Source organism: Aedes aegypti, chromosome 2 (assembly GCF_002204515.2).
Source record: "Aedes aegypti strain LVP_AGWG chromosome 2, AaegL5.0 Primary Assembly, whole genome shotgun sequence".
In the NCBI taxonomy this organism is placed as follows: Eukaryota; Metazoa; Arthropoda; class Insecta; order Diptera; family Culicidae; genus Aedes; species Aedes aegypti.
This window is the reverse complement of record NC_035108.1, coordinates 70350555-70375400: the sequence shown is the minus strand read 5'-3', so window position 1 is coordinate 70375400 and position 24846 is coordinate 70350555. Positions and strand designations below refer to the sequence as shown.

General features: G+C 36.0%; 1 protein-coding gene across 8 annotated transcripts in view; it reads right to left on the bottom strand.

The window, feature by feature from the left end:
- LOC5566219 (hepatic leukemia factor) overlaps positions 1-24846 on the bottom strand; it is a 536770-nt gene that overhangs the window by 106683 nt on the left and 405241 nt on the right. The window lies entirely within an intron of this gene.

Genomic DNA, 24846 nt, shown 5'->3' with positions numbered 1-24846 from the left:
GGTTCTTCCTGATTCGATCGGCTGATTTGCGCTCCGAAGAAGGAAATGAGTTACTCTGTGACCACAGTCAGTTGCGGTTTTCGGTTTTCCGATCGCGTCATCTCACAAACACGGAATTGACAGAACACGATTCCCCCCCGAGTCCGAGAACAATAGGAGATCGCTTGCAACAATAAGCGAACTTCATTCGGGAGCGACTGAAGATCGTCGCGAAGCACCACGAAAGAAAGCGATTACGTGATCGCAGCACACTTCCTCAAGCCACTGCTGCCGATCGAATCCGTTTCGGTTAATGAAAGCAAAAGTGTGTCGTCCCCTGGTTCGGTTCCAATTAGTGCACACCGCTCGGACAACTAACCGGACTAATGCTCGGTCGGTGGTGCAGACAGCTATGCTGGTGCTGTCATCGATATGCGTGGCACGGAGCCGCTTCGCGGCTAGCTAGCCTACTTTCCGAAGATCCTCCTTGTTTTGCGTCTTCGAGGGAGCGAACTACTTTCATCGATCGCGGTGTCAAGTTGGTTGTCGTCGCCACCGCACCGCGTCGCGCCATTGTCGTGTGTATTGGAAGAAAGCGAGAGTTGTTTATGCTGGTAGTGGCTTCGAGAGGCATGGATCGTGATTGACTGCGGTGTGGTGATGTTGACGACGACGGCGACGACTGACGGAAGCCCCTTAATGGCTGCGTGTTGTTGTCGTCGTTTTCATCACAGTTATGCAATGGACGAATGGACGGCGAGCGAGCATCGATCGTGATTGAGGCGATGACGTGACGAAGGTAAAGGTGGAAAAGGGCCGTTCGTCAAGAGGGACAGTGAGAAAGATCGCTAGAATTGGGTTAATATGAACAACTTGGGGTGAAATCGAAAATCGCTTCTGATTCCAGATTTAAGGTGAAGATGAATCGAAGCCAAATTTCAAATTTTCAAGAGCACGGATCTGGAGAACCAAACATCCGTCGAAGCTGAAAACTTAATCGATTGGTCACTAGATGGTGATGACCAATCGATTAGGTTTTCAGCTCAAACGGATGTTTGGTTCTCCAGATCCGTGCTCTTGAAAATTTTAAGTTTGGCTTCGATTCATCTTCACCTTAAGCAAACTTTGTGATTCCAAAGAAGTTCGTCACAACGATTCTAACTTTGTCTGTCACGTTCAAAAGAAAATTCCATGATTCTGATTCCAGATTTAACCAAACTTTTTGATTCCAAAAAAGTTTGCTCTAGCCATTCTTATTTTGACCGTCATGTTCGAAAGAAAGTTCCATGATTCTGACTCCAAATTTGTGATTCAAAAAAGTTTGCCAGAACCATTCTAGCTTTGACTGCCATGTTTAAAAGAAAATACCAAGATTTTGATTCCAGAATTAAGCAAACTTTGAGATTCCACAAAAACTTTACTGTAGCCATTCTAACTCTGACTGTCATGTTGGAAAGAAAATTCCATGATTCTGATTCCAGATTTAAGCAAACTTTGTGTTTGTCATAGCCATTCCAACTTTAATTGACATGTTAAAAAAAAAAAAACTCCACGATTCTGATTCCAGATTCCAGAACTTTGTGATTCCAAAAAAACTTGCTACAGCCATTCTAACTTTAAATGTCGCGTTCAAAAGAAAATTCCACGACTCTGATTCCAGATTTAAGCAAACTTTGTGATTCCAGAAATGTTTGCTGCCAAATTGCTCTCTTCTCAAAGTATACCATCTCTCTAAAAAGAAACTCAACCAGATTTCTCCAATCTACCAAAAAAGCTGTTTTTGTTGTAGATGAAGGGATCTGTATGAATTGAAAGGTATTTTATAATAAGTTCAATGCATTCTTTTATTTTCCATGCACTTCCAAGTATAACGTGTTTCAACGTCAAATTTCGAGAATTATTTCGTAACATGAGCTTGAAAAAAATAATAATAAAATTCAGACAAAAAGTCAGTATTTCCACAGCAGCTTAAATAACTAGCTTAAGCTTGAATATTTTGAAAGGATATAATCGATGAAAGATCTCCTCCTGGATTCATCACCATTCTGGAACACAATTGAGTCAAATTCAGTTGGCAGTTCAGATATCAACCTTGGAAAAGATGCTGAAACAAATAATGTCGAACGAAATTTCAGGAATTTCACACAATGTTTCCAATATATCTTTAGTTTTTACTGCAGCTTTTAAATTTCAATTGGAATAACAGGAAATCTTTAGGATCTTCAAAGTTCAAGAGAGCGAGATCCAGTAAAGCTATAAGTGATCATTCATTGAACTTAAAATCTCAAAATTTCTCAAAAATTCAACTATCCAACTAGCACATACACTTCCCGTAGTGATTGTGGAGATGCAGAGGTATTCTCGGTCTCTAGTAGCAACAATCACTGCACGCTAACATTTCCTTCCTATCCCAACTGACTGGCTTGGGTGACGCCATCATTGATCAAAAATAAATCCTTAGGAGAAATCTTGGGTTTTTACGGTATGAGAGATCAACTTTCGGTTGAAGCTAGTCATAAAACCATGACAAAACCTAAAGTTCTCTAGGATTTTAAGATTTTGAAAAGATTTTTGAAGAATCAAATCTGCCTTCACCAAGATCTCCATTTCTTCTGAAACAAGATCTAGGAAGAGAATTTAACAGAAACAATTTTTCCTAATAAAAATGTTGCGTTTATTACGGTTTTAGATTCCAATTTTCGGTTATAAGTTAGTTATGAAGCCATATTACAACCTGAAGTGCTTCTTTGAGATTTTGAAAAGATCCCTAAACAATCGAATCTGCCTTTACCAAGATCTCCATTTCTTCAGAAACAAGATCTAGAAAGAGAACTTGACAGAAACATCTTTTGCTGATAAAAATGTTGGATCTATCACGGTTTTAGAGACCAATTTTCGGCTATAAGTTAGTTATAAAACCATGACAAAACCTAAAGAGCTTCTCTGAGATTTTGAAAAGATCCTTAAAGAATCAAATCTGCATTTACCAAGACCTCCATTCCTTTGGAAACAAGATCTAGAAAGAGAAGTTTGACAGAAGCATCTTTTCTTGATGAAAATGTTGGGTTTATCACGGTTTTAGAGACCAATTTACGGTTATCAGTTCGTTATAAAACCATGACAAAACCTGAAGTGCTTCAATGAGATTTTCAGATTTTGAAAAGATCCTTAAAGAATCAAATCTGCCTTTACCAAGATCTCCATTCCTTCATTAACATAATCTAGAAAGATTACTTGACAGAAACATCTCTTCCTGATGAAAATATTTGGTTTATTACGGTTTTAGACAACAATTTTTGGTTATCAGTTCGTTATAAAACGATGACAAAACCTGAAGTATTTCTCTGAGATTTTGAGATTTTAAGAAGATCCTTGAAGAATCAAATTTGCCTTTACCAAGATCTCCATTCCTTTAGAAACAAGATCTAGAAAGATAACTGGACAGAAACATCTTTTCCTGAAAAAATGATGTTTTTTTTACGGTTTTAGAGACCAATTATTGGTTAAAGGTTAGTCTACAGCGATATCAAATTCAAGCTATAGGACCAAGATCGACTGCTGTAGACCTTTGATTTAAAGAAAAAATTAAGAATGGGATTTTTCAGAAGAAAACAAGAAGTATTACGGTTCTCACGAGAACAACGGTGTTTAAGAGTCTCCTTCTAATAACTACGAGATCTAGTACTTCAATCCTCAAGATGATGAGAAAATCCAATAAAAACAGAAAAAAATGTAGCATTTGAATTAGGTTAGAAATTAAAAAAACTTGGCAACTTCCATTGCCAGCCACACTTTTCTTATTCGTCAGGAATCAGTAATAAGAAATAAGCTAAGCTAAGCTAAGGTTGGACATCGTCCTGATGATGGGCAGCATCAAGCCCGAAACCGGTCGTTAAAAAAAAGGTAATTTATATGTCCTTTTAACGTTTGTAAGAACCATAAGTGTTGTGTCCTGTCTCGCGTCGCGTCGTGTGATTGTGATATAGTTCTTACGTTGCACAAAACCCAAAATAATGAGTCTAAGCTAAGGAACTAAGATTTAAATTAAAACTAAGAATAAGATTTTTTCATAAGAAACTAAGAAATATTAGGGTCCCACGAGAACAACGGTATTTCAGAGTCACCTTGTAATAATTACGAGATCTAGTACTTCAATCCTCAAGATGATGGGAAAATCCAATAACAACTCGCAAATTTCATATTATGTAAGTAGCGCACCGTTTGGAACGGAGCAGATACTCAATTGAAGGTTAAATATGCAAAAGCACGGCAACTTCCATTGCCGTCCTCGCTTATCTTTTTCGTCAGGAGAGGTTTAACCAGAGCCCAGCGATTAACCGATTAACCGGAAGCGATTTGGTATCGCAAATCAGTCACAGATGCAAAAGCATGAAAACTTCCATTGCCAACCACGAGGCATTTCGATTTTAAAAGAATTTATAGAAAAGCGAAAATCTGTACTGTAAAATCTACGATACATGTGAATTTTTAAGATTATGTATTAATTCTGTATGGAGATTTGATAATTTCAGGTAACACGGCCGTAACTCCACAGGATGTCAGTAGATATTCCAAAGCTTGATACGCTACCCGAGAGCATGAAGGTGTGACGAATGTGCCCCAACAGTAATTTGTCAGCCCAATTTGTCCTACGTCTTTCCCTTTGGAAGCCAATTCCCAGCCACTAAAATAGGCGATAAATGCCACCGCAAAACCAGTTTCGCATGGTAATCTGCACATCATTTAGCATGCAAAGCACATAAACGGCATCGTAGAGCAGTTCCCTCACTTGCATTCAAATGATCTTCACCATCGCCGAGATGGTTGATTTGCAGACCACAGCTGTCATTCATCTGGTTTGGTCCTGACATCGACGACGTGCAGAAATGCTCGTGGATCGGGAGAACCTGTCAAAGCTGACCATAAGAATTCGACGCAGCTGCACTAAAAACAAACAATTTGACGTTTATATAGTGACATATGCCAGAGAAACGCTCAAATGACGCTTAAACGATCATTTTCAATACACCATTTGGCAGACAATCGATAAGATCGGACTTCAATCTTATCGATTGGCTGTCAAACAACTCAACCCAGATCGCTTACCAGAAGCCAAGTGGTGTGCAAAGAAATTTAACTTCAATTTGCTTCCAAGACAAAGTTCTCACGATTCGTAGAAATAAATACGTAAAAACAAAAACACATTCGCCGTTTTTTTTTTGTGCTTTTGTCTCAACCCAACGGTAAGCTGCGATTGTTTTCCGCCTCCAGCACGTATTTTCCGCTAGTTGCTTATACGCCAACAATCCAAGCAGCAGTCCGCGACACAGACTTCCTCTAGGAGAGCCGAACGCGTGCGTGACGCTCAACAAAGTAAACGTCACACACCGTCGATTTTCGTTGCCGTCACGTCGTCGCTCTGACAGTGTCACCTTCCATGCGAAGAAAAACTTTCACCGCCGAAAATCAAACAAAAAGAAACTAAACGAAAAACGCTTTTGGGAACTTTTCGCAAATCGTTTCGGTCACACTCCGCGTCGCTTGCTTTGATTCGAACGCGACAATGTCAATCCGATCCGAGTCGGGTCAGTGATGCCATCTGTCACGTTTGTGTGATCATTTGACTGACCATCAAAGAACGATCCGCTGCCATACGTGACCGGTGTGATGATATTTTGATCAAGCTGGAAATAAAACAACAAACGAGATTCCAGTGTTGATGAAATGCGAAGCGCTTGGCAATGTGACGTCGACGCCGCCGCTGCCGAAACGAAAGCGAAAGTGAGAACACGCCAAAGTTTGGTGGATCGCACACGCGCGATCGCGGTGCTCCTCTACTATGTCAGCGAGGTGGCGACGGCGGACGGGGGTACCGTTGTTGCTCGTGGATTTCTTCCGCTTTTTGTTTCGTTCGCTCGTTTTCGTGAGCTTCGCGATCGCTTTTGTGCGTTTGTTTGTGTGGTAGTGACGGCTTTGGGTACTTTCTCGCGTTGAGTTTTTTTTTGTTTTGTTTATTTTTCTTCGGCTTGAGCGTTGATTTGCATTTTTGTTTCGTATTTTTCAATAGTCGAGTGCGCACCAGTTCGGGAATGGCTGAAGTCGGTGCAGTAACCAGTTTTCGATTTCGTTTGAGCTTGAAGCATTTCCTTCCTCTTTGGGAACTTGTTATGTTTGTGAACGGTTGCGATTTATGCTTTATGTGTGATCGACCAATCGGTTGCGATTACGGCATTTGCCGTGGAAAGATGCAATAGGAGGCTTTGCGGAGCCGGATTGATTGTACGTAGTGGAAAGTTTGACAATCTGGTCTTGAATTACTAGAATAATACTGGTAAAATGATCAAGTTTGAACGTTTTACTGTCGAGCCAAAACTGATTATCGATCGAGCTCGATCACGGACATTTTTGTACGCGGGAAATTTTAAATTAGTGATAAACGATAAAAAAAGATCAATTTTTGATCGTTTTCCTGTTAAATAGTAATATAAATAAGCAAAAATTATATTACATAAATAATATAAATGATAAAACTGGGTTAGCCATTAATGGGAACACAAACAAAACCTCAAATGCTGATATAGAGCCTACTAACATCAATACTTGCCCTATATTCTCTCTAATACCCGCAAACACTACATGTGCCACTTTCGACAATTAGCACCTTTTCTCCAGCCTGCTAAACTCTGCTAAATATATCTACATGAAAATGCCGACCGGTTGCGAAAAATCTCTCCAAAACCATTACCGCTGCTAAGTGTGTCATTGCCATTTCTACGCAAAGAATGTCAAACATTAGCTGTCTGGATTAGGGTAACGTCATCGCTTCACCTTAATCCCAAAAAGTCCGAAAGTCGACCAAAATTTCCAAACAAATCCCCATACCTTGTATGAGTGTGTATGCGCAACACGCGTGCATTACCGTCTTCCACCGCACCGATCCATCCCGAAAGCCAGACTTGGGTCCGGTCCGGCAACTTTCCATTTCGTTTCGTCGTCGATGACGAAGGCGACTCGGATCGCGCTTTGGCTTTGGTTGAGTCAGCCTGGCCTGCTTGGATCAATGCGGCGCGGCGGTTCGGTAGTGCCGAAATCAACGCGAACGGGTGTCTTGTCGCGTAGACAAGAGCACTGTTTCCGTCTCTTTCGCTTATTGCGAAATAGTTTGCGCAGGAAGGAAAGATCTTAAGCTGAATTTCGCAAGTTTTCGACCGATATGAATCACTTTACTGTCTACTAGAATTCGTCCGTCTAAATAGGAAAAGTTTTCGTAAATAAAGGCTGTACGTACTTGGTTAAATTGAAGTGATATTTGTAAAAACTTCAATTTTGTCTTGGTGAGATTTGAACTCATGACTCAAGATTTGCAAGACTGACATAGTACCACTATGACATTTTTGGAGACTTCTCACAGAAATTGTAGGGAGGAATTGCTGTAGAAGTTTTTCACCAGTACGAATAAAAAATGAGTTTTTCAAGTTATATTGAAATTTTTAAAAAATCGGACCACTATGGGATCTCTAACTCTATTTACGTCAAAGAGTCTGATGAATCAATCTTTTAAAATTTGTTATGACAACTGTAAAAAAAAACTTTCAGGGCATGCATTCAGGCATTCTTTCTCAGAAATCATGCCAAATTTTCCATAGAACAATTATTGTCAGATGCACAATCCAAAAATTTGATTAAATGCACTAGCAATTGCACTATGAATCTATGCATCATTTTCATACAAATTTTATTCTGAATAAAATTCCTAAAATTTAAAAAAAAGTATTGTTTTTGGTTAACACTACGATAGAGCGTATTCTTGACTAATTTTCTCGCTCAAATATTATTGGTTTTTAAGTTTTATTTAAAAAATGGGTCTAATTTTGAACTTTGACACTTTGGACCATGTTTGACGTTCGCTTAGTTGACAACAACAGCACAGGGGTTGTTCCTATTTGACTTTATAACCCTGGGGTTTTTCTTATCTGAAATTTCTGACGACAATCGGAAAACAGAACACAACCAAAATTTGAGCGTCAGAAAATCAAAAAAACTCGGGAAACAATGTTTATGGGCTTAAACAAACGAAATAGATTTAGAAATTGAGTAAACATGTGTTTCTATTCTATTCTATTCTAAGTGCTTGCACAGCCAATAATGAAAAGCATCCTGGAAATACCTAAACTTATTCGGGTATTTGAAATTGAGTAAACATGTGTTTCTGGTCTAAACCTGAGCGTTTTGTACTATAATTGGATCAGGGCTTTAGCACTCTATTCATCCAACAAATTAACCCAAAACACTGATAAAAAATTTTATTCATTACTCTAGACATTTGATTAGAGAAAGTTCAGAACTTTTTTGAACGCCGCAAAAAAAAAAATATTCAAAGATTCTTCATTGAACTCCGCTAGAAAGTCTCGAACGACATTCGACAGAAATTGGCACGTAAAATTTGCAAAGAATTCCTTAAACATTTTTACCAAACAATGAAATTTTAGCATTTTTATAGGAATCTTTGAAGAATTTAGCATATTGAGTCATTTTGAAATTCTAATAGATATTGTGTACCTTGTCTTAATTTCAGTACCAAATTGAAATTTTAGTACATATTGACTCGATTTTTAAACTTTTTTCTTTGGTTTAAGTCCAAAAAAAAAACAATTGTTTATGGATTTTGAGTTTGTGTCATACCCCTTGGTTTAAATTTAAATTTTGGGTGTATTTTGTTTTCCGTGTTCCTACCGAAATGTCAGATAAAAACAACCCAGTGTTGAAAAGTTGAACCTCTGTGGCGTTTTTGTCGACTTAGTGAACGTCAAACATGATCAAAAGTGTCAAGGTTCAAATTGACCCAATTGATGAACCCAATTTTAAGCCCAAGAGTTGGAGGACAAGATGCTGAGAACGAGGCTGAAGGCGCAGATGCTGGATGTTCGGAGAAGACGAGCTAGGAAGAGCTGAAGGAACTCGAAAGTCAGGAGGAACTTAGAAGACGGTGCGGTTGGTTAAGAGGACGATGGTGCAGCTGGCCAGGAGAAGCTCGACTAGGAGAAATTCGGCAGCTAGGAGGAGCTCGGTGCCAGAAAGAGCATAGAGTACTGATGAAGCTCGGTGGCAGGAGTGCGGTTTGAAGGTTGTTTGATGAGGAGGAGTGTTGGATAGCAGGTACATCACACACCTTGCAGTGGAGATGTCTTGGGTAAGAATTGTAGAGGTAGTCGAAATAGATTGTAAATATGAATATGTTGATACCCAGACATGAAATAAAAGAGAGGTGCTGGCTGGTAGCGATATCAATCAGTAGCCTGCGGTGTGGACCAGAAGCCTTGTGTTTATTTCAACAATGTGAACGGAAAAATTTGCCAAAGTAGTAGCAAGAACACGCTCTATCTCTAAGTATCAGGACCCTATTGCTGTGAAAAGCCTACTTTCTTCTCACAGAAAATCCACCAGATATTTGTGCTGAGCTTTGGCTACAAATTCAAAGAATAACATCAACGTCTGTTAGCAAATTCAAATATATAAATGAAAATCCGATTAACTTAACATTTTATTGCATCAAAGTTTTCCGTATTGCTGGAAATTCATTCTGAAAATTGTACTGAAAATTTCTCCATGATTTCTAACAAAAGTTCCGGAATAGTTTGTGCCAAAACAATATTCAAAAATGTCGTCAGAATCTTAATATCTGTATGTAGTTAATGGGCCCAGATAGCCGTAGCGGTAAACGAGCAGCTATTCAGCAAGACCAAGCTGAGGGTCGTGGGTTCGAATCCCACCGGTCGCGGATCTTTTCGGATTGGAAATTTTCTCGACATCCCAGAGCATAGAGTCATCGTACCTGCCACACGATATACACATGCAAAAATGGTCAATCGGCATGGAAAGCTCTCAGTTAATAACTGTGGAAGTACTCATAAGAACACTAAGCTGAGAAGCAAGCTTTGTCCCAGTGGGGACGCAACGCCAGAAAGAAGAAGATGTAGTTCATGAATAAAAAACTTAAGAATTTTGACAATTTTTAAGTTTAGAAGTTAGAAATTTTGTATTGAAAATTTTTGAACTTCATGTTATTTTCGGAATTGGATCAGACTTCAATCATTTTTGCTGAATCCACTGAAGAGCTATCTCGATTTTTTCAAGCTATGGACGTTTTTCATTTTATTGTTTTTGAAATGTTGTTCATCTCTTCAAACGAAAACGTCCTCACGGTTTTTCACAAAGATTGGGAGTCCCTTTGCGCCTTTTTGAGTTATTGACTTTTTTTTCGAAGGAAATCTCTGATAACTCTGCAACGAAACGAGATGGAAAAGTAGTTTCTTCGTCAAAAAGTTGCGCAGTCAGATTTCGGAACAATGATTTTGCGAAAAATTATCGAATAAAACTTTATCAAGAAAAAAATATTTTTTTTATATTTTTCAGAACCACCCTAACTCATTTGTTAAAAAAAAATCATAACTAGCGATCGAGTGTTGTTAAACATTGTATGCCTATACAATGCGTCAGCAAAAAAGTTTGTATTCTGATCTCGTAAACCATGCGGGCCACCCTAATTTCAAATCACTGAAAAAATGTCTAAAACTTTCTGGAAGATACCATATATCTAAAATTGACGGTTTAGGCGCAAACATTTTCATCTTCCTAGACATGGCTTTGGGGCCCATTGGGGCAATGATTATAAAATCCCAGCTTGTTTGCAAGAAACATGGTTATCAAGTTTGCTGCCAGGTGAGAACTGCTTCTGGGAAACTACCACTGACTGGCTCTACTTGACCTTTCACATCAATGCCACTAACAAATTCTCCAGAAGCAGCTAATTATTTGTGAATTACGATAAATTGAGGCTAAATTACTTGGAAAGCATCGAACCAATCGGCTCATGGTTTAAGTCTTCCTCAATGTGGTACACCTATAGAAAATTCACACCATGGAAACCTCATAAATTATGGATTCTTCCTTAGAAGTTTCTATTTAGAAATTTAACATGGAATCGATCCAAAAAAACGCAAGATTTTTTGTAAAAATTCTGCAGAAGTTTGAACAGTAATTTTTGAATTTATTGCACCGCACAATGGTCCGAATCTTCAGAGTAGTTGCTCTTAATTAAGTATTACATCTTCTTAGAAAAAAGTTGAAAAGGGTGGCCCGTATATTATTTTAAAATTTGACACAAACTTTTTCAGAAAACATTTTTATGAAAAACTTTGTCAAAGACACTTTTGAACTAACTCTTCATTTGAGCTTAGTGAAATTTGTTCAGAAAGTTAGTAGAGTTGTAAAGAAATTAATGATATACATTTTTGTTCAACATTGCAAGTTTGTAAATCTTGTAAACTTGAAAATAAAAGCAAATTTAAGTGAAAAATTAGGAAATTTCTAGATGCCCATAACTCATGGAAATGGTTTGAATTTTTGTTTGCTTTTAGTGGCATTCGGATCGCCGTATATCAGGTAACTTTTGCTATCAAAACTGTGAGAACGTCATTTTTGTAAGTTGAAAAGAAACACCCAAAAACTTGAAATTCGCGGACCACAAATTTTCTCAAACAAAAAAGTTTGAGTTAATTAAAACCTTAATAAGGGCCATCCTATTCAACTTTTTTCTTCGAAAATACAAAACTCAATTACGAACAACTTTTCTGAAGACATCAAACGTCTAAAATCAGAATCAACAGAGAAAACCCTTTTTCCCTGCTAAAATATTCACCAACAAAATTCTTTAGAAGAAGCTATATGGTATGGCTGGTTAATTTATGGACGTTTCGGCTCAATCCATACTCAATCCTATCAGCTCCACATTCAATTATTTTAGAGCCGACTGGAATACATAAGAAACATTCATTGATAATAGTCTTGATCTTAACATTTCTTTGCAAACAAAACAAGATATTGACAATGCTCTCGAAACTTTAAATAATTCCATCGTTGAAGCAAGATGTATTTTAATTCCAAAGTGCGAAGTAAAATTTGAATCCTTGATTATAGGCGATGATCTTGAACTCTTAATCCGTCTTAAAAACGTGAGGAGAAGGCAATTTCAACATACTCGCAATTCTGCTACGAAAATTATATGGCAGGATCTGCAGAAAGAAATTAAAAAACGCTTTTCACAATCAAGAAATAAAAATTTTGAAAATAAAACTTCTCAATTGGATTCTGACTCCAAGCCCATTTAGTAATTATCAAAAATTTTGAATATAGGGTCGATGTACCAATAGCCGCATAGCTAAGAACAAAAATTCGTATAAAATCGAAAAATAACGCTAGCGGCATTATTTTTACATCATCTGAAAGCTTTTTATCTTGGTTTTGTGGGAAAAATATGAAAACTACGAAAACTCATATGTTTGTATTTATTATCGCTTGTGCCACTATAGGAATACATGTGCCTATAATAGCACTATTTCTAATTTCTGTTCCTATAGTAGCACTAGCATCACGGCGTTGTCAAAATACTAATCAAAACCGTATTTTTACAAAGATTCTATATTTTCCTTAGATAAGTGGATCAAAAGCTCTCGTTTGGTGTAAAAAAGTTCTTAATTCATTTAATATTTTGTATAATAAAAAAAAAGTTTCTCTCAGTAGTGCTACTATAGGATCAATAGTTTTACTATAGGTGCAAGGGATCTCAAATTTTAAGCAAAACTAATTATTTCGATCATATTTTGAACAAAATCAAGCTGTGTATCAATGGTACTTAGATAAATAGCTCTTGACCTTCACGTCAAAAAATATTTTGAAATGATTTATAGCAAAACGGCCGTAAAAAGCCACTAGTGCGACTATAGGGGACTGTCTTCTAAGGGAACACCGACCCTACTTCTACAACTCTTCTAAAGACCACATTCACGTAAAACTGAAAACAAAAAAGATGGATCAATAAATCTGTTTTTTTTTCTGGTCCACCCCGAACTAAAATCTTCAGAATCAAATAAAGAGTTAGATCAAAAGTTTTTTTTGACAAAGTTAATAAAAATGTTTTCTAAAAGTTCGTAGGAGAGCGTAACCACAAATATTCTCAAACAAAAAAAGTTATTAATTAAAACCATAATAGGGGCCACCCTATTCAACTTTTCTTCGAAAATGCAAAATTCAATTACGAACAACTTCTCTGAAGACACCATACGTCTGAGATCGATAACAACAGAGAAAACCTTTTTTTCCTGCTGAAATGACCTCCAACAAAATATTCTAGAAGCAGTTATATGATTTGGCTGATATATTTGTGGATTGCGATAAACTATAAAGCGTAAATATTTTGAAATCTTTGGAAGTTTTGGCTCACGGTTTGAGTCTTCCTCAACGCAGTTTTGAAGTTTTACATAAAATCAATCCAAAAATCCTCAAGATTTTTTGTAAAAATTCTACACAAGTTTCCACAGTAATTTTTGAATGATTTACATCGTATTTTCGGGAATCTTAGTTCCCTTCTATTTTAACTCAATAATCAACAATACGTTCTGAACTACGCCCGAGGTATACTGCAAACCCCTATTGAACGCCACACAGACAAAAAATAACTGAATTTAATTTGTAATTGCGGCAACATTCCTAGTGTTTCGTCTAGAAGTTCCTCCTAATTGATATCAGATTCGAGGGTTATAAGGAGCTTCAATAGATTTTCTGTCAACAGAAAGTAAGCAATTCTTAAGCCTTACTTGGAATGTTTTTTCAGCGCATTAAGTATCATTGAAAAGAAGCGATTTCTTCATGTCTGGCATCCCTTGTCCTGACGATCGACTTGCTTCTCTCACTGGGACAAATAGAAGTTCACGGCGGCCAAAACTTCTAGTAAGGTACCCCGGGGCAAGTGAGAATCCGGGGTAAGTGGGGCGTTTCGTCATAGCTCAACTAGGAAAAGTTTTTCATGGGGGTATTCTTCTAGAAAGTTGAAGATACAATGACAAGGAATGTATTTAGTAATAAACATATTGTTATTTTTATTACCATGTGGTTCATGTAACAGTTGTCAGATCAGCGCCATTTTCAACTTGCATGATCAATTGTGACACGTTTCACGTCTTGCATTGACTCGCAAAAATAAATGTGTTATAAATCGAATTTCCATCAGTATGCTATAATATTAAGTATTATTACAAGCTGCTAACGATAAACCAGTATTTTGTTTTCATTTCATATGACATTTTCGATGGTCTCTCTCACCCCAAAATATATTTGTACCTGGGGTAAGTGGGACCTATCAAAACAAAAACCAGAATCAAAATATTTTCGTACACGTTTCATACATTCCCCCAAAGAGTAGCACTAAAACATTCAAACAAATGATTTTTATCAAACAAGATCAACCTCAAATTACGTAGTTGCATAAGAGGGAGAAGAAAAGTGTTATTATTCTTCATTTTTAAATTTATTTTTTATTTTTGAAATACGACTTCGAAATTGAACAAACACACAGCTGAAATTTGAAATGCATCATGAGAACGATTACTTTTTTATTTTATTTGAACTTTATTTGTTACTTCTACCAAATTAAGTTGAGATGGAAAACAATTCCACCCCATAAGGTGGTTTTCTGCCATGCATATAAATAATAACAGAACATATTTAAAATTTCGTCAATTATTGATTGTTTATGTTCTACATTTTAATTAACAACTTATAAATGATATATTTTGAACATGTTTAATTCCTCTTTACGATTTTATTGAGGAATTTTCAGTTAATATTAAATGTGAGGTGATATACTATTATATAAAGGGTTTCTTCCTAAAACGTAACGTATTTTATGGTTGATCCCTTATGTACATCAAATATGTACTTAAAATTAAAAATCTATGACTTATAAATCCTATTATTGTAATGGTTGACTTACTGATGTGGATTGACGCATGAAACTGGATGTGTCCCACTTGCCCCGTTTAGCGAGGTAACTGCGTCCAATGGCTCATTCTAAAACTTTCATCCAAGGTTTTCACAATTTTGAAATTATTCGATTAGTTTCATGCACACACCAGCAAATATGTTGCCAAAACGCGATTGTGTTGTTGGATTTGAAAAATATTGCCATTTGAAAATTTTATTCAACAATTTGTTTGAACTATCGTTTTTTTCGTTCCCACTTGCCCCGCGGTACCTTACTCTGTATATTCATCCTAGAGGTTTGGTGTCTTCGACAAAGTATTTTGGAACAATCTGTACTTGAATAATCCCAATAAAAATCATCAGAAAATGCTCTTACTTCTAGTAAAACGTTTCCCCTGATTTTGATTTTTAACTGAACAATTGAATTGAATGATTCATGCAATGTTCAAAACCACAACAATGGCTGAAGCAGTCCAAGTTGGTGTAAAATTTACAATTGAAATTGTTATTGTATTACGTTTTTCTAATGGATCCCATAGTTTTCTTAAATTTTATCGTAATGATCGATTTAATGGGGCATGTGGTGGAGTTGCTATCATCAATCATAGGCGTATAAAACATCAACTTTTTTCGTAATTGGAAACCAAAGTTTTTGAAACAGGTTGCAATTTCCTATCAAACAACTCCTCACATTTCACAACATGAATGAATCGGCGATTTCGCTCGCCCTTCCCATCCCACCCCTTCCGTCTTATCACGCCTCTCGTGCGGTGCAACGTGAGTGCGTACACGCACCCGAACCAACTCGCAAAAAAATCTCTCCTCATTCCACGAAACCAGGGAACTCGAACGAAAGCCGAGCCCAGACGCCAAAAAAGAAGAAAAAAATCGCCCACCTAATTAGTGCTGAATTTAAACCGCCTCATCCTCTGGCTCTGGCAGTAGGAGTGGAAAGAGATAGAAAGCGCCCCGTCGCTATCGGGATGATGGGGTTTGGCTAGTGCCGGCCGTTTGGACCTTCGGGCGCAGGTCCGAAAATTTACGCACACTAACATGAATATAAGCGTCATCATCATCTACATCCCGAAAAAAGAGTTGGGTGCGTACGAAACGACGAACCGGTTTGCTAGGCGAAAATGGCTTTTCTCGCGGATCTAAACATTTAATAGGGTAGGTGTGCCAATTGTGAAAGCAATAAGTCAACAGTATGGATGAAAATCAGACTTTACGTGATTCTAAAAAGGAATCATGATTTGTTGATGTTAAATACCAGTATGAAGCCGTGTAAAACGGATGAATTCAATTTTAGTATTAAGTTGGATACTGAAAAACAGCTTTCTTTATCAAAGTTACCATTTTCGCATTCGTATATCGTGTGACAGCTACTATGATACTCTATGCCTAGGGAAGTCAAGGAAATTTCCTTTACGAAAAGATCCTGGATCGACGGGGAATCGAACCCAGACACCTTCAGCATGGCTTTGCTTTGTAGCCGTGGACTCTAACCACTCGTTTAAGGAAGGTCATTTCTGTGCAAATTGGACGTTCTGGTAGAACAATGAGATAATTTCTTAACTTTCTCACTATTCTCAGCGGTACTATAATCATAACTGGCACTTCTACCCTATCGTCATTTCCTTTACATACCGAATACGGATGCAATAATGCTTGCTTGCGGTGAGGACATACCTCGTGGGGGCTTTCGATTTCGAAAAGGTCAAACTCTCGGCATGGACGGTGTGAAAGAGGAAGCATTACCACCCCATATATGCCCGGATGTTGTTAGTTTGAACTGTGATCTTTCCGGTTGTGGTTCTGTCTCATTTTCTCCACGCGGTCTCGCTTTTCCCTTGGAATGATTTGTGCACGGCGGGGTTGTGGTGCTCGGTTTTTTTGGATGATGTGTTTTTGATATGCGTACGAAATTCAAAGAAAGAGAAAGTTAGTCGGCGCTGGTCGGTTCTTTTTTCGATAGTGCTCAGCAGCTAAGCATTAACATTTGAGAGATGATGATGTGCGCTTTTCGGTCTGGATGTGAGATGTACACGAACGTGAAGCGACACTAGGAGGAATTCAGTTTGGCAAATAATGTTAAAAAGTTTTTGACAGACACTACACTCCTTTACATGATGACGTCACGAAGAAATGCGTCTTTTGTAAACGAAACAACAACAATAAAATGTTGTAATTTTATTTTATTTTATAGAAATGCGAAATATGTGAATGGTCAGTCTGAATTGACCAATTGGTATTTACGAAATCGTCAGGCTAATAAAACTTTTTTATGGAATTTTTCAATATAGAAAACACCATCCTCATCTAGCTTTTTTACGAGTACTTTTGATTGTCAGAACCAAGGTGTGTGCATTTTACTCTGTAGCCAGAGTAAGGTGTTATCACTTGGCGAAAGTAGCTAGGAGGCCATCTTTAACTTGCTGCCCATTTTGTTTACAAACATTACTGCCTGGCTCGGATGATGCTGAAACTGAAACTAACTGTGCTGCCATCAATGTGGACGAAATTGTCAAAAAAGAAAGAGAAAAGTATATCACACAAGGAGCAGGGGCGACCAGAGTAGAATAAATCTTGACAACACTGTCTCACCAACTCGACTACTTGTCTCAGATGTTTGTAAACAAAGCGGCCAGCCCTTCCTCACATACCATGTCAGGTTTTCTCCACAAAGTGAACATAATGGGACACCTGAGAGAATTGAACCCGCCTTGGTCAGAACCATGCTCATGCTGTCTGGTAGAGAACAAACAATCTGATGTCTGACTTGTATAATACGACAATGAATCATCAATCGTATCCATAAGCTGTCACACGACAAATCGGTAGATTCCAGAGATTTCTCAAAATATACAATTTTAGTATTTAATAAAAAATGATTGTTTTTAAAAAACAAAAACTGCAAGTAACACACGAAGTTTTTATTTGTTTTTAGTATGAAAATAAAAAAATACTGCCGACATATTTAGCATTCTTTTCACATCGAAGGCATCGAGTTTGACTATAAAGCGATGATTTTGCTTTGTTTTTCGTTCCCTTCGTATTTGGGACTTTCGATATCCGAGTAACAATAAAATGATACTTTTTGACGTTTGCGAGTTGTATCAATTACTCCTATGTATTTGGAATCGCTATCAAATAGACAAAGGTTACTCGACCGGTGGTCCAAGGACCACTACGGAACGTGGAAAAATTTCCTGGAGCGAATTCTTCCAATGAAAGATTTTGGCTCCTAGGAAGCCTATTAGAGGTGATGCTTGGTGGGTACCTAGACATCGTGGATCCTGGTAGATACCCAAAAAATCAATAAAATCTTGTTAAAAACTTTTGAGATGGTTCTCAAAGTAATTCTCAACGAACTTCTGAAAATATCTTTGACACATCGTTGGTGGGAGTTGTTTTTGTCGGCAATATTCCCTATATACTTAGTTGACTTCAGGCACCAAGTATTCCTTTTGATTCGTTATGGTATGTTTGAAAAAATTTCAAAAACTATCACTTTGAGTACATCCATTTTTAGGGGTCCACGGGATGTTTGTATAACTTCAAAGGAGGCCGCAGCTTCAACAAGGTTGGGAACAACTGAAATAGACTAGCCGCTCATGAGGATGCAGGATTTTTTGACATGATTTAAAAAACTTAAATATTCTAGAAATATTTCCGAAGAAGTATAAAAACTGCAAAGTTGAGAAAAATCCGAAACTAAATGGTTTTACAAAAGCTACAAAGTGTAAGAAAGTGTTAGCTTCGGAAATCCCGATAGTTTAGCAAGCATATGCAATATTGAAATTTAGATCCGAAAAAGTATGAAGTTGTATTTTGTGAAAAAATGAAGTGCAAAGGATGAAACTACGACAAAAATTCTTGAATTCAAGCAAACATTGATAAATTTGACCAATATTTATGATATTTTTCTTCATTTTGTCATGTCACGTCTTATTTGGGACAGAAGTCTCCTATGAATACTTCAACAGCTCTGATACAAGTAATTTCTTATTATTTACACTACTCTACAGCTGAGACTTAAACTAAGCTTAAACTAAACAATTTAAGATATTTATTTTTCATTTTTTTTTGTAAGTCAGAAATGTAAACGAACTAAGATTATAAAATTTAATGTTTTGAATTTTTAAACAACGTATGTAAGATTCTCAACATTCTCAGCCTAATCACTGCTTTCACTGCTCTCTTATATACAGAGACAAAGTGACCTTACCACAAAACAAAACAAAACATTAATTGAGTTAACCTTACACCGGTACAAAAACGCCGTAAGTAATTGAACAAAACAGCGTATCATTTTGTAATTAACTTTTTGTGAGAAAGTGATAAAAAAAAACAAAATTTTTGAATGCGTACTAAATTGAGAATTTAGCTTCTAATGCTTATCATTTATTTTGCTCCAAACCGTTTGAATGTTAATTACGTCGATTTAAAAAGTAATCGAAAAATATGTTTAGAACATCAATTTCATGCTCTACGCTTAATACATGGGCAGAATACCCTTTATGATTAGAGTTCATTTTGAATACAAGTTAAATCTGACAGAGTGTGCCTCGTTTTTTGCAGAAAACAAATTTTCGATTTGAATAAGATAAAACCTGAATCATTTTTGAAAATCTTTAGGACACGTAAAGGTTTTAGAAGGAGTCGGTATGTTCAGTGGGCAATTGGAGCATTGGTGACCGTACAATTGGTATTTAGTGTAGTCTAGCCTAGTCTACTCATACACAGCCATTACTTGAAAGAATCCTGGAAAATGGTAGAATCGTCATCTTCTATCATTTTGGTTGAATACAGTTTGCTAAACAGTATTATTAGATACCAAGTAGTCATTCCTCAGGTAAACGGCAAGTACATATTTAGCAGTATGTGCGCCTTTATTGCGGATCATTGAATGCAAGCAAGCTCTTTATGATCAGGGCTGGTAGCGGCCAGGCAACCAAATAATAGTGACTTTAGTGTCCAGAATGTTTAAAATTGTGACCAAACAGTGACCAAAAGATTGAGGGCTCTATAAGAATTAGTCATAAAAATGATGAGAAAAGAATATACTTCTTATTTCTTTTTTCCAATCTACATATTGGATGAATCTAGAATGGGGCGAACTACACTAATTTGAAATACTTCTTAATAGTTATCTGTCTGGGATAAACATTGATGACAAATGGTCAAAAGAGATGACGGATTTGAGATTTCACTTCCCTTTTTACGAGACGAAATTTAGTATTTCTGATTACGGTCGAAAAAAATCGTAATTTATAAAATACATGAACTCTGGACAACAAACTCGTGATAACATTTTTAGCGAAATTCCTATTGATGAGGAACTTACTGGCAAAAATGCATTGATGATTTTGAAGCAGCGGTGACAAACGAATAACTGTAGCAGTTCTTAACAAATCTGATAAAAAAATAAATCGAGGTTTTTGATTGCTGACAACATTGTGGTGAAAATCGTGAATGAATTTCAGAACAATCATAAAAATATAGAAACTCAGCCTAAATTTTTGTTCCAAATAATCTATAACTTCAGAACACAATTGAATATTGATCAACTTGAGAAAACCCGAATTAAATGAATGGTGTGCATAAGCAGGGTAATTTTCCTATTGTTGAACAACTAAAAAGCTGGTCTATTGTTGAACAGTCCGTGTATTTCTTGTGGCGTGTTCAACAATTAGCGAGCATTTTAGTCGTTTTTACATTTGGCGACCTCACATTTTATTTGATATACGACCCTGCAAATGACTAATTTTATATACCTATATTAAAAAGCAAGTGAACGATTGAAATCGCATATGTGTTGCTAAAATTTATGAACAAGTTGATTTGACGTTAGGGAATAGCCACTGAAATCACTAATGATTAATTATTATTATCTAACAATGATCAAGCATTCATTATAGGAACGGGTTTTTGTATGAAAAAAGTTGACCAAAATCGTGTAAAAAACGGTATCAAGGATTAATCAATGGAAAAAAATGTATATCTTATTTGTTGGAATTTCTAATGAATTTTCTGAAATGACTTCTAGCAAAATTCGTACTCGCTTTCGAAGCCCTGGACGATTTTCTGAAAGGCTTTTCATTTTTTTGCTTGTTGTTCCTGAGCGAATTTTAGAAGATTCCTTCTATAGCAGAAGATTGCTGCAGAAAGTTCATTAATAATTCATTCAATATTTTGGCTAGAAATTTTATTCCAAATTCGCTTGTAGAATCATAATCAAAACATTTCCCAGAATTTTTTTTAAATTTTCCGTTGGAAATGGTTACGGAATATTCACATGAATTCTTCCAGAAAGTTGCCCAATAGTAGGCTTACCAGAAGGTATCTTTTGGGAGGACATGTCCTCCTTTTTTAAGATTTGTCCTGCCGTCCTCATTTGGGCTGAAAATGTCCTCCTTTTTCAAATTATTCTAATATTCAATTTCACATCTATTAGTTTTCTGATTATTGATTCATTAGAATTTGAAAAACTGTGTCCTTATATACTCTTGAGTAAGGAAAATGTTTTTGCATAAAACTCAACGTTAAATTTGGTGAATTTTCATCACTTTTTTTTCTAAACGTTTGTGAAATTTCATATAAAAATATTTTTAGATGTTCATTTTCCATAATTTTAGAATAGTATTTTTAGTTCATTTTCTGTAAAACGATCGATTTACCGCAAAATTTATACATATATCTAATCATTTTTGTCATCTCGTTGTGCTTGTTCAGTCAATAGTGAACTTTTGCATGTTGTCTGAAGATCTCTAATGAGTTACAATGCTTTTGGGTATTACAATTACAGTTTTTTTTTGTGCGTAACTTACGAATATATTTCAATTATCTCATTACGGGAATACATAAAGCAGAGTTGTCCACAAATAACGAAAATTTGGAAAAGGGAAAGATTTTTCTGCGTGATTTCCTATGGAAATATTTTTCAAAGAGACACAAAATGTTTGAATCTTTTCAACGGTATAATGTAATAATTAAATTCAAAGGCTTGAACGTAAAACAAGTAATTCAATTAATAATATAAACTAACCCAAAAGAACACTTCTTGAGAAAAAAATATCCAAGAATGAGCTTATTAAATAAATAACTCATATGTTTAAAACATCACATATCAAAAATATTTGCATTTCTAAGAGCAAAACAAAATATTTTTTCAAAAAATCACAGGTCAAAAATCTTTCCATATCTAAGAGCAAAAAAAAACTTTTTCTTAGGTTGCCCCCAACTTTAGTTTTGTATTGAAGAAATTAGAAATAAAGGGTTCGTTTGGTTATTGTTTTATTCATTAAAGTGACTTTTGACCATAAATAAGTCCGCCACTGAAGTTCCTTGGGGCAGAAACATTTTATTTTGAAACTGATTTTGATGGATTTTATGTACCGTAAAACGGGGTAACTTTGATAGTTTTTTCGAAGAAAACTTGAATATTTATGCATGCTGTTTCAAAGATTTACAATTTATATTTTTAAAACAAGTACTGGCATCCTAGCTATCGATTACAGTCGGTAGATTGGCAAAAGATTTATTATGGATGGATATATAATTTTTCATATAATCGAAAGTTGGTTTTCTGTTTTGGGGTAACTTTGATAATGGAGTATTCGAACAAAATTGAATGAATAATGAACATTTGTAGGGCATTGCATACCTCTAGGCGAAGATAAATAAATAAATATATATATGTCGTTATATGGAAATTTCTGACTTAGTTTACAAAAATGGTCCCAGTTTGTGAAAATGCTTTTCGCTAAGAGATTTGAGACCGATTTCAAGTTCTATGATAACTAGGCTGTCAAAGATAAGTGGCCAACTATTCAAAACTACATCAAATAGTGTTCGTAGAACAGATTGTTAGTAAGCGTTGCGAAAATGCTAAAATTGTGTATTTTTTTTTAAATTCGTATAAAAAGCCTAAAATGTTCTTGATTCAAATGAAAACCGCTCTTACATGAAGTGTTATATTAATGTTCTTTAGTTTTGCATTCGTTTTGCTTAACTGATTAACAGAAATTATGATATTTCGTTTAGTATGTGGTGGGTTACGCACTATCAAAGTTACCCGCATTATCAAAGTTACCCCGTTTTACGGTATGTTGTTTCTCGAAGAAGTGATTATAATACGTTTTTTCCAATACAAAAACTCTTTCAACAACAACAAAAAAATGTTTTGCAATGGCAAACTTCTGAAATGTCCTTCATTTTCAAAACTAGTATAGCAGAATATATATGAAATATTCTTCGGGTAGGTCTATTCAGGAGTACCTGTCTTTTTAGACACTTTATTTCCAAAGCACACTTGCTGTTTAAAAAGTTCCCACGGATTTTAGTGACTTTAATGACTTTTTGGTGACCAGATCGAAAAAAAGTGACCAAGTCACTAAAAAGAGACTTGCTGCCAGCCCTGTGTATGAACGTATTGAATGCGTATTGTGTAAATTGTTCGTTTGAAATGCTGAATAACTATTGAACTCTTTTGAATAGCACTGCTTTTACTAATTTAATGTAGTAATCAGTCTGCTACCTTAAGGCATTGCTCAGAAGAATGATATATGGCTCATTTTAATGTTCATTGGGTTTGCCTCTTTACAATGGAATTGTGAAGCAGTATGCGTTTATGGAATAAAGTAACAGTCAATCCATGATATAATAAAATGGTTTAAAACTAAGAAAAGCAAGCAGTTAGAACGCTATAAAAGAAAGTCAATCATTTTTTTTTTAAATTAAAAAAATAGGAATAAAACTTTCAAATTTGAGTGAGATTTTTTAGCAAATGAAAAATCAATTACAGTACTTCACAATTTAATGTTCACTAGAATTCCTATCATTTTACGGGAAAGATAACTCAGATACTTTAAAATCTGGCAGAAACTCTGAGACTTCATACTTAGAAAAAATCATGTAAATTCACGTCATATGTGTCCGACAGTTTGAAGCAAGTAAAATGATCAAAATTTGAAAAATAAAAATCATACGCCGAATAACAAGATTCTGCAACTAATTTCGAAATTAAATGAGCAGTAAATGTTTTTCTTGCCTTTGAAGTTATTTGGATGAACTTGCCTTTTTGTGGATTTTTTTCCTCTAATGAAAATAAGATCCTCAGCATTCTTCCACGTGCAGAAAAAAAAACATACTGGAAATACCATCGATCTATTTATTATTTCTAAATTAGTATATCTATATAAATAAAAATGGAGTGGTGTTTGTATGTCACTAAATGACTTGAGAACGGGCTATCGGATTTTGAAATTCATCATATAAATATGATCCTGAAGTGTCCGATGTGTTTGTGTGTATAAAAAACTCAAGATGTTCACAGAAAAGTTAGAAAAAACGGGTGCGAACGGAACCGCCTGTTTTATATGGGACATCCATGACGTTTTTCAGCAGCCTACTTAATGACAAGACGAAGTTTGCCGGGACCACTAGTATGCTAATAAATTTCATCATGAATAAGCTGGTTCAACTATAATTGACCCAAAGCACACTAATACATCCGTGTTATTGTAGTCGTTGTGTTATGAAAATCAGTATGAATCTTCTTCATTGATAGGTGGTTTCACATTCCTGTCTAACAAATCTCTGCATCTTAAATGAAATTGACGCATCCTCTAACAGTCAAAAACTATCCTGGCCTCGTCCTTGCAAAAGCTGAAGGATAGGAAGGACAATTGATTGGATACCTTGTTACACCCATTTGAAAACTCGCATGATTGTTGGGAAAAAATTACGTTTTTGTTTGAGTGTCTATATTCTCTCATTGGCATCACGGGAGGTTGGGTATTTCAGTTGGGGAGTTAAAGGCCATAGGAAACGTTTGGCGGACGTTCTGGCAAGCACCGGAACAAACTCACCGAATTCCTCTTACGGAACTCATCTGGAAATCTTTATTGACACTTCGATAACCGTGACAAAATGCGAGTCAAAATTAGAGTCTTACACTATTGTCATATCAACTTTTAGTTTAGCGATGGAAATAATTCGAGTATTACGACTATTTTGCTTAAGTCTTTAGCTTTCAGTTTTTGAAGC